Here is an 11,771-nt window from a genome sequence, read left to right on the forward strand (position 1 = left end):
TGCGACAGCAGGTTCGAGGCCTCAGCCTCGGCTTAAAGTTTGTTGTTCATGCTATGCTTCATTTATTGAGCAGGTATTTTGTGCTAAACAGTTAATTTTTGTTGGTTCCAGGCAATTGACAGACAACCATGACTACTCCTGTCATAAACATTTCCACACTCAAAGGCATTGACGTTTGCAGATGCGAGTTCTACATTTACAGCACAAGAATCTCGACACATTTTGTTATGCTTGGCTTTCTCCTCGATTTGGAGGGTGGTGCTATTTTTTTCTTTAAGACGTCTGTTTAGAATAATATGATGCCCACATACCTGATGTGTCGTTTGTGTAAGGGTGTGAAATAATGTATACATCTCGTGCTTTCCTTAATAGGCTTTATTAGCTCAACGTTCACATAATAATTTCACGGTAATGTTTTCTTTGCTGTGGGCCTCCCCACAGACAAAGCTCAGACCTCTCGACCCTCCAGCTCTTTGCTTTGAGTTTTGCTAGGTTCCTGGATGCCAGAGGGATCAGGATTGTTATTTGATCGCAGAGACACTCTACAATTCTGCCAAGGTCAGCGGAGGTTCAGGCTGGTTCGGTGCCCCACCCTCCTCGACCTCTGATGGGGAAGGCCAAAGCACAGTCACCTTTATAAATGGTGGTAGTTCTGCAACACAGAAAAAAGTTCACACAAATACTGATTAAAATAAGAGTGACACGAGAATCGCTGCTTGAAGAAAAATATCACGCAGAAAAGTTTAGACTGAACACACTCAAAGATGAAAATACGATATCAAACTGATCACACTGGACCTCAATCTTTTGAATTAAGCATCCAAAGTCATTGAAGACCTGCGATGGACTGGCGACCCGTCCGGGGTGAACCCCGCCGCTCGCGCAATGTCGGCTGGGATAGGCTCTACCACCACCCCCCCCCCCCCCCCCGCGACTCTTAACAGATAAACAGTTAAGAAAATGGATGGATGGATGGAAGTAATTGATGACATCATCATAGGAGACCGGTCCGATTGATACTATGACAGCTTCTCAGGAGGTCCTGTGTCGTAGTGGACTTCAGCATCCAAGGTTGTTTTGTTTTCTTAATTTGGAGAAGCTCCTCTCTCGCACCCTCAGACAAGCGTCATCGTCAGCAACATCCTTCAACATCTAGAAGAACTGATAACTGAAAAACAGGCGGCAGCTGTAGCTGTAAACATCACGACATTTGGAAGTCTTTGCGATTTGATTAGTTAACGACATAACTTTTAACGAATGAAAAGTCTCCCTCAGATGTCCAAAGACTGAACAAAGTACGGTGTAACAATGGTTGTTCCCTAGAAACGACAAGGAGAACAATCAGCTATTTGCACACACAAATAGTTGGATATCAAAGACATACACACATCCACTGTAAAATACATAATTCAATAGAAGACTGTAATAAACACAATTTTTTTTACCTTTTCTCTTAGTATAAAAATCCAGATTCTGACCTTTAAAACAGGGTTTTTTGTTGCGTCAAAGTTGCACTCTTCAATAAGAACTGATGTTGTGATATTTTTTCTTCAGACAGGACAAACTTCAGTCTTTATTTCACACCGATGCAAAACCGCCTGTAAAATGCCTGAGGTTTGGTAACATACATAGTTTGAACCACCGACCGCAGGTCTGCATGTTTTTATCCAGCGAGTGAAAATAAACTCTGCCAACTCTGATTTATGATAAATTTGCCCACCGAATTGTGGCTTTTAGGGATGATTAATGTGCTGAGGTTTTGGTTTTGTTTTTTTTTTTCTTTTTTAAGAACATTTTTAAGATTTGTTTTGATGGACACGCATAAAACAGAGGAGTAGACAAAATAATTTCAACGGTTTGTTTAAGTTTTAAAAATCACAATAGAAGACGGCTACAACAGGGATACGTTACAGCAGCACTTGCGGAGGACAAAAGTCCTGGGAATGCGACGGTTGTCTGTCTGTAGGATGCAGGCAGATCAGTTGAATAAGTAAAAAAAAAACAAAAAAACTTTAAAAACCTGAGACATGCACAGATAAAATGAACTGACAAAGAAGAACCGTTGGAAAGTTCTTGGCGTTGCGGCTGATATAACCAGCCTTGTTCTATCTTCAGAGGTTTATTAACAGCGACATTTAAATCCGAGTGTCTCTACAACCTTCCAAAAGACGTGCCTGGAATTTGATAACGTGCACAAAGGAGAAAACATGTTGACTGAGCTTTTCATTTCCGTCTGTTTGCTCTCATCTTCTCACTCGCCTCCCGTTGCAGTGATAGATTTTTTTGTCAACAAATAATGGTGTACACAACAACACAAACGTTTGTTCATCAAAGTATTAACAGATAATAGGGAGTCGGGATAAGCAGATAATTCTTTATTAGTCCCGCAACAGCGAAATTTCCGGCAGTAAAAGAAAGTAGAGAATCTAAAATGTAATGAATAACAAGTAAGAAAACATGCAATACGAATGAAAGGAAATGGAAAAATATCAACAATAGGAACTGAGTTGTCTACTTAATTTCTGTTGTATTATCATTATATATTTTTTGGTTTATATCGTCGTAGGATGTTCATATTTGACAGTAATACTTTGAAAATACATAATATATTACGCTGTCCATGTGTGTTTCCATGTCTATTACTCAAACAAGTGAATACAGGGAGCAAAAATTACATGTTATTAGCACAAAAATGAAAATAGTTTCATGTATGAATTATTAAATCTTGTACGGGGGTATTATTGTATGACGTACCACTGGGTTATTATAGATTAACTATTAAAAAAGGAAGGTCATGTGTGAAGACTGACAGTAATTGGTATAATGTTCACTATTAATAGTTAAATAACTGGAATAATACAATAATCATAGTAAACTGGATGTAGCTTTTGGCACTGATGTGAAATAGCAAAAGAATGTGGTGCAGTGACTACTTGCTATTAAATCCATAATGACCCACAGTATTACAGTTTATCTTTTTAATATCTCACTGATGTCTTCTCATTCTTCCATATTTATACCAAATCAGAGTGTAGTCAACTAAAAGATGCTGGATTATTGTAGATGGTTGTCAGGGTGTCTTATTATTCTCTACTTGACTGTAATCACCCTATAAAATGTTCAGCTGAGGAAACAAAGCATTGTCTGACAGTGAAACATTCTGGCCTTTCTTCAGGTTCGATGTTAGTCACACGGAGGGTTTTTGCAACTACAGTTTGTGTTTGGACTTGAAATAATGCAAGAGGTATTTATCAAGGTATTTGTCTCTAGGGAACACTAAAAGCGGACGGCCATCTTTTGTAAGTCATTGGCTCAAAGTGCAAGTTGCAAGATTTAAAATCAGCTGCAGTACGATGCTCATGTTCTCAAGTAAGGCCTTGATCATGAAATTTGTTGTATCATCTGACAGCGTCATAGTGGACAAAAGGTAACGTGGAACACACGGTTACTGTTGCTGACGTATTTCAGTCACAGCATCACTTTCATCACTCAGTCGCGAGTTGAGAGAAGGGTGAATACTGGACTGTCACTGGAAAGTAACACTATGCTGAAGGAATGGTGATGTCGTTCTGTTGCTGATGAAAAGGCAGGTGTGTGTGTGTGTGTGTGTGTGTGTGTGTGTGTGTGTGTGTGTGTGTGTGTGTGTGTGCGCGAATTCCACATATCAATCTGAGAAGTGGTCATCTCCTTTGATAACAGGCCTCGGCGGATCTGTTGCAGTCAACAGTTAATTGGAATTTGCATGACAGTAATGACTTGACGAAACAGAAGCCGTGGCACGTGTCTTCACTGCCGCTCTGAGAGAACATGGCTGCCTGAGCTGTTGCTCAAGATTTATGAGGAAACCGCATCGCTTGAAAACCATGCAGGTGGTTACAGCTTCGGTTCAGGCCTCAACAACTGGGGAGGAGTTTGGATGTGAAGTGGCATTTTTACAGGTAACATTAATTGTGTTTCCAATTCAACATTTAATGTCACTGCGGAATTTGCTCGAAAACTGACAGCACACCACTCAGTTGCAGTAGAGAATAAATACCCACAGGGACAATACGGCAGGCTATGGGGGACGCGAGGAATGTAACAATTTTCCAGTCTGTTGCCAGAAGGCCGTAGTCTTGGGTGTCTGTTTCAGTCAGTACGCTTGGCTTCTTCCAATTTTTGCATTCTGCCTTTCTCAAAGTTCCTCTCATCATATGAAACAACAGCAGACTCTGGCGAACTAGTAGTGACCCACACCCAAAAAATGCCAAGGATCATTAAATAAGGAAGTCAGAGGCATCCTATGTGCATCCCACAGCGATTATTATTGGCTCAGACAATTTAGTTCTACTGAATCAGAATGATGATGGGTGGAGCCAGACATTTTTCTTCTATGCTGGAAAAACCATCTGGCTACTTGAGTCTACTGCAAAAGTCTAACAAATCACTGGGCGCCACAGCGGCTCTATGATTGCATTGTTACCTCACAGCAAGACGTGAAGGATTAAGTTACCAATCCCAGCTCTGCTCCGTGTGGGGTTTTCATGTTCTCTCCATGTCTGTGTGGTTTTGCCGGCCATATAATACTTGGTCAGTATTGCTGACATGGGGGAAACATACCTCACTGCTCCTGAGGATGAATTAAATGCAGAGGACAAATTATACTGTGCACTGTACGTAAAATGACAATAAAAGACAAGTTCATCTGTAAAAACATATTTTTTGGGGAACAGCAGTGCAGTATAAGCATTAATTTGGTCAAAAAAAATTAAACCCTTTGTTATGTATGTTTGGTTTCAGTTTAAAGCATTCAAAAAAAAATTAATAAATTCATATAAAAGCAAAAATGCAGAACATAGCGTGCAGGCTTGGAATGAGAGATTCTATGTATAAGTGACCAGTAATAGTGGGTTAGGTATTACGACTGGCCAGCATCATGTCTCAAAGAATCAACCGCTCTTTTTAACAATGGCCCCAGTGCAACTGACCTTGTATAAATAAAGAGTATTCTAGAAATGTTCTTTCTCAGACAAACCTTGTTCTGTTATCAAGGATAGTACAATACTTTCATCAGGATGAATTTGATAGTTTGATATCAAACATTTAACTGAATTTGTTGGATTTGCTCGGTATGTCGTGCATCGTTTGTAGGGACAGCGCCCTCCTTTATACTTGGATTTTAAAGAGGGTAATCATTTGTCCCGGAAAAGTATATATCACAGGAGAAAATGTGGAATGTCTTTTAAGACACGGCAGCATGGAAGCACTTCAAGTTGGCCGGTGCTTCTCGTTTTGACTTGCACTCTCCTGCCAAAGTGAGCAACCCACTGGTTTGCCACTACACAAGTATTTCCAATTGTCCCCTGTAATTGGAGTGACACCTCAAGTGTAATCTTTTCAATTGATGGTGTCACAAATGCTTATTTGATGACATGACTTACAGTGTCATGGCGAAGACTTGCTGATATGGGAGCAGCAGGAAGACCCTGTCGCTCAAGTGGGGAGAAGGATCATAAGCACAAGAGTGTCACAACCACCGAATGAATATAACCTACCTACATCAACATCCAGGAGACATATTTGTGCACAGGGCAAGCACATGCAACATGCCATGGTGAGCAAAATCAAACCTGCTTCAACAGCCTTGTGGGATATCCAATATTGTCAGATTTTTCAAAGTTTCCCATCTCCCAGTCTTAGCATCCCCCGACTCCGGTGTCCCCGCATGCCAAACCGCAAACTTCCTGTCTATGAGAATACGTGTGCGTTTGTCTCAGTTCGTTCAAGAAAAATGCATAGCTGCCCCCGAGGCACGAATCTGCAGAGTTCTCCACCGCAAAGATAAATCATCCGAGGAAAAGTCTTTCATAACATTTGACTTCTTTGTCGTATCTTACCTCATGGAACAGATTAACATGAAAATACTGGTTCGCTCAGGTGTGGAATGTGTGGAGTGTTCCCACTTGACCTCCTAGTTTACACTCAATGAACTCAATATTCAACTGATGTTTTATCAAAATTATGATAAGCAAACAAGATACCAATAAAATCCGAGCTCCAATTTCAGCACATTCGAAATTTAAAGATGCAATGAACAGCATTTCACACCTCGCAGTCAGCAGGTGTCTCCCTCACTCCTGCCACACTAATCTATTCTACTGGTTTCCAGGTTGACACAACTAACCACATATGGTCAAAGTTGGAATAGCGGTAATAACTCAGACAATTCCAGTGATCGGTCTTCTGACGTTGTCACACACTAACAATAACAACATGATCCCGTCAGAAGCTAAAGTTGCTAACTTGAACAATATGCCCTTCAGCTTTGACTACCCTAGAAATGCTGAACAAGTACTGACCCCTAGTCTTGCTCCTTTGTGGGTCCAAAAGTGTTTGAGACGGATAACGGAATGAAGTCTTACATTTCTCCGGTTCATCCAACACCTGGCAGCTCCTGATTTACTGCGTTCGGTAATGACACAGAGATAACAGGTGATCTCCTATAAGTTCTCAGGTAACTTCATGGGCTCTGCATTCATTTCAGTTCAAAATTCCAGCAGCACTGTTATTCAAAAAGACACAGGAGTTTCCTCCCTTGGCGGGCTGAGCGCTTTGGTCCCAGGTGGTGACTGTTAGTCAGGCCATTCACCAAGTCACGACCACAAACTGATGGGATTTTTGCCTAAGTACTTGTGGAGGATGTTCACTTCCTCACACTTCGTTCGACTCTTATCGTAATACCATTTCGACGGTGCACCCTTCAATGTGGAGGCTATCAAAGTGAAAAATGCGCTCTCAACAAAATCAGCAGGAGTTGTCTTTAATCTTTTTCTGTGATTGTTCATTTTACCTGGTCAACTAAGACAGTAAAAGAGACATTCTCGACATTAACTGTCTCAGTTTATCTTGATGTCTCATAACCTGTTCATGCCAAAACCCAATACAACGGAAACATAGTAGGTATGCAGCAGAAATAATGGACTGGTGGCCGACTGGGAGTCTGACGCTTCGGTTGCGTTACGCACAGTGTTACACAACAGGAAAACATCCAGCAAAGATTGGAACACCAGTAGCAAACAAAATTCCGACATCAGTGATAAACATCTCTAAGAAGAGGTGGGAAAAAAAGGAAGGGAGGAAAACAAGTTTATTAACTGACCTAAGAGTTCAATGTTTGTACTTGTATAAATGAAGCTTGGATGATTATTACATTCTCATTCATCTGAATAGGCTTGTCTATCAGAGCCATATTTCACTTGATAACCGCAGGGAATTAAATAGTGCAGTGTATCAGTGCATGTTGTAGCATCACATCTGCTGCAAGCGCCAGGGGCGTTGTTGGGATCTTGAGGCGGTGAAGGAAATCTGCACTTCGGGGAAAACTTGATAGCATATTCACTGTGCTCTACCAAAAGGTATGCTTGTTTTCCGCAACACTAGCACTTCTTTTTTTCGCTGTTTCAGCAGCAGGAGTAAAAAAAAAAAAAAAAAGTACAAACACGGATGTTAGGGGTGTAAAAATCAGTTGTTTCGGGTGTAAGATGAAGCTACATCGATTCAGATAACCTGTATCAGAAAAAAGTGATTCTCAGATAAATGGATACAGAATTTAGCACATGCATAGGTCTTGACATGAAGTGCATCAGATACATTTTGGTGTTCAAAAACCTTTTTTCTCTCTCTGCGTCCTTTTCTCCTGTGCCCGTTGCATGAAAAAAATAGAACTTGCCCGCGGAAATGGAGTGATTTGTGACAAAAAATGTGAGAATCCATGAAAGGACATGCAAGTTCCTCGCCACACGCTGTTCATTCAGTCCACATCAAAGCTAGCATCACTCTCGCCCCAAAGTGAGAACCATTTGGTTGAACTAACTTAGATCAGCTGTTCTGGAACCAATGTTCTCTTCAAGATTGATGCCAGGCTAGGTTGACCATGCTTCATAATACCCCCCCCTCCCCCCCTTCCCCACCACCACCACCACCACCACCACCCGGTCAGTCACTCAATAATCTGCTCTGCCCTCACACCTGCTTCCCATCATCTCCTCCACAACACAGTGTATCATCATGTCTGGTTTTGTATCCACTAGATTGTTGTCTCAGACGGTGCGGTAGATACAGCCTCGGGGAATTGGAATTCTTCGTTTATTCCTCACGCTTAGTTCCTGTGATTAACTCTGTGCTTCCTTGTAAGTAGGATCATGTCGTGCCGTCCTTCCACTCTCTTAAACCAGCTGCCCCAAACTCATCCACACACTGCTGCAAGTTCCGTTTATTCATTTTTCGGTGTCATTGGCAGCATACTTATCTCTCTATTCCCTTCTGCTCGGACCCCTCCTGATTTTCTGTCTTCGCCTCACCCCAAACTCTCTCTCAAACCCATTTCAAGTACCACGTTCGATGCACTCGTTTTTTTCCCTGACACTAAAAATTGCAGCTGTTTTCACCTGACAAAAATAAAAGACAAAACGGGCAAATTTGTCCTGTTGCTTTTCAAATCCACCCATAAACTGATAAGTCAGTTCAAATTGGTGTGCAGCGAAATCACCACTGCATCAATCACAACACAGAAATTCCCAAATAAATGTACGGTGCGTTCATACATCAGGGAGAGAAGACGCGATGGAGTACGGCGGATGGTGTTCTACCTGTTTACTACCTTAATGGCATGGTGAAAAGAGGGTGGTGCTATTGGTGCCAACAGAAGTTGAGTCAAGGAGGTGAAATGGTTGTCACCCACAGTATTTGTTTTTTTTTTGACAACCTTTCTCTACAGTTACATTCCGTACTTGGTTGTGTAATTCTTTCTGGCTGTTGCAACATTCACATGAAAGTAAACTGAGAGTGTAGATTTGTTTGACAGCGGTTTAGTTCAGAGGCAGGTGGCCCCAGAGGGAAACAGCCTCAGCGTCCATTACCCCATGAAAATTCATGAAAATTTGTGTGGATGTCATGGAGGGTACATACTACAGGATATGGAGGAGAGAGATGAGAGGTTTGCGCTGGAGCTGAGGCAGATGGAGGGAGAGGTGACCAAAGCCAGAGACAGCAGATGAGAGGGAGGAGAGGAGACACGGTGAGGCTGTAGAGAGGGAAGAATGTTGTTTCAAAGCGATGGGGGAAGAGAGGGGAGACAGTGAGGCTGCTATTAGGGAGGAGGACTTCCTGGCTGTCCTGGAGCGATTATTAAACAAATAATAATAAAATAACTCCGTTTGCCCTGTCTGATCTTGTAACTCTGGATCTAGTCAGTCACACATGTCCAATCACATGTCTACGTTCCAATTCTATTTCACAGAGAAAGCACATGTTGTTAACATTCCTGCAAACGTGCCAGTTGGCTCATTTTCAACGGCAACCCTTTGGCAAGGTGACTGGTAGCATTTAAAAGGTGACAACACTGACACGACTTAGAAAGAGAAACAGCATCATTAATCAGATCATAATTATGGTCTGTTGCATAACAGTGTTGCCAGCGTGTGTCTCTCCCCAGCTGCTTGCTGGAGGTTCTGGTTGCTGTTCTGATCCCCTGCTGATCCCCTACTGCCCCCCCCCCCCCCCCCCCCATTTCAGAGTGATTCAGATTTCCATCCATTTTCCCCCGGCACATATCAGACATGCGCCACTAACACCTGGTGTTACGGATGTCAAAAGCTCTCTCCACAACAGGTGACAACCTGGAGTTGGTTGTGAAGAGGAACGGGCTAGAAAGGGCGATGGGTTGTGTGAGGCAGGGACAGCCACCATCCTCAATGAGTCTAAACCCCAATGGGGGGGGGGGGGGGGGGGGGTATGCAGGTAATAGATGCTGCAATTCTATTCCATCATGCACAGAGCCTGGGAAAATGATTAGGACAGATGTGACTCAATAGTCACAGAGTGCAATCAGACACACTAGAATCTTTTTTTTTTATCAGTTAGCATGCTGCATCCTCTACTGGTGGACGTGGGAGGCATCAATTCAGAGACGTCTTAGTAAAAGCCGCACCTAAATACGGCAATTCCATCTTAAAGTTGTATGACCCGGGGGAGGAGGAGCACACTGCATGGCTCAGGGGACAACGTGAAATGATGTACCTCAATCATGAGTCCCAAAGGAGGGAAGGGACAGAGGAAGAAACCGAGATGCTCATCATGAAGATATTTGAAAAAATTGTTTAAGAGGCACACTTGTCCATGGTTCAGGCTGATCTGTACCCCCTGCAGTTCGCTTACTGTAGGTCCTGTGTGTGTGTGTGTGTGTGGGGGGGGGGGGGTGGATGATTCCATCAGCAACCTTCTGAACATGATCCTGTGGCATTCAGAGGGTGCTGGGACTGACTTTTCTTCAGCTTTTAATTGTATCCAGCCTCATGTCTTAGCACAGAGACTGAGGACCCACAGTGCAGATCCGGGGCTAATTTGTTGGCTTCTGGATTTCTTAACAGAGAGATCACAACATGTGAAAGTCAATGGTGTACTGTCTGACATTGTTTTATCATCCACTGGCTCCCTCCAAGATTGTGTCTTATCACCACTATTGCTTGTTCTGTACACAAATTCTTGTCAGAGTCAGTACGAAGGGCACCACATCATGAAATATGCTGACGACTCTATTATTCTCTCATTCGTTGATCAGGGCAACTTGGATCATGGCCCTGTGGTTCATGATTTAAATGATGACGTAAATCTTCTTTCTTGACATTAATGTCACTGAAACTAAAGAGATGATTGTAAATTTGGGGGAAAACCCTGTTGTCATCAATAACCTGTCGGCTGAGGTGGTTCGTCTATAAGAACCTTAGCACCCTGATTGATGATAAGCTCACATTTGTGCCACAAGTGGATGCTGTGTGCAAGAAAGCTGTTTGGGTTTTGTTGTTGTTGTTTTAAAATTTCATTGTCCATTGTATGTTTTTGAGAATGTGTTACTTGTGTTTTATTGAATCTGTGCTTACCTTTTCTTTTATGAGCTGGTACGGGCCTCTGAGCCAAAAAAACAAAAACAAAAATCCACTCCAGGGAATTGTTAAGCTTTGTAGCAAGGTTGTGGGAATCCCCTTGGACAACCTGGAGGACATTTTGAAGACCAGGACACTAAAGAAGGCTCGTTCTGTTCTGGCAGGCCGGAGTCATCCCCTTCATGGCTACTTTACGTTGCTTCCCTCGGGCCACAGATTTGCGGTGCCACGGGCAAGGACAACCAGACATAAAAACTCTTTTGTCTCTGTGGCCATTGGGCTTTTAAATAAGTTTCATGACTTTTTACTTATTTATTTCATCCTGTTAGTTTTTAAACCGTTAATTTTTGTGTTGACTGCTGGCTGTAGAACCAATAGCCCCACTGGGGAAAATAAAGTTAACCTTGAACTTCCTGAGCAATGATAATAAACAAAAAATGTTTGGAAATTAGAACATCTGTTTCTGCATAGACCGGTAAACTGATGCTAAGGGTATGATATTTTACTAGCATATAAACACCTCTTCCATCTGAAAGTAAACAGAAATTAGTACTATAGGTCTGTATGTTTGGAATCTGGGTAGGAAAGTCTGTCCGGATGTGCACCTCTTTTGTGAAGTAGTGAGAGCCCAGTGACAATAATCAGTGCATGCAATTCAACTGTAACTGTTCGACTACACAAAGTCAAAGAAAATGTGTGAAGCAACATTTAGTCATCTTGATAAAAGTGTGTACACTCACCTGCAGGCATCATTTCCTTTTTTAGTTTTATCCACCTGGGAATGCGTGCACATGAATCAGTCTCATGTCCGGCCATCTTCACACCACGTATCCGTGAGACTGCTGATGAGTG

The 11,771-nt window shown here is 42.3% G+C and overlaps 1 long non-coding RNA gene across 1 annotated transcript; it reads right to left on the reverse strand.

The window, feature by feature from the left end:
* Positions 1 to 392: 392 nt before the first annotated feature.
* Positions 393 to 11,771, reverse strand: LOC147256474 (uncharacterized). Its single transcript, XR_015117763.1, has 3 exons — positions 11,660 to 11,771; positions 4,463 to 4,609; positions 393 to 652 (listed from the first exon to the last, which is right to left on the reverse strand). It is a non-coding gene; the product is annotated as an uncharacterized LOC147256474 (long non-coding RNA).

This window comes from Aulostomus chinensis, chromosome 9, assembly GCF_037954235.1.
Source record: "Aulostomus chinensis isolate RoL2024-O1b breed Wild chromosome 9, RoL_Achi_v1.0, whole genome shotgun sequence".
NCBI classification, from domain to species: domain Eukaryota; kingdom Metazoa; phylum Chordata; class Actinopteri; order Syngnathiformes; family Aulostomidae; genus Aulostomus; species Aulostomus chinensis.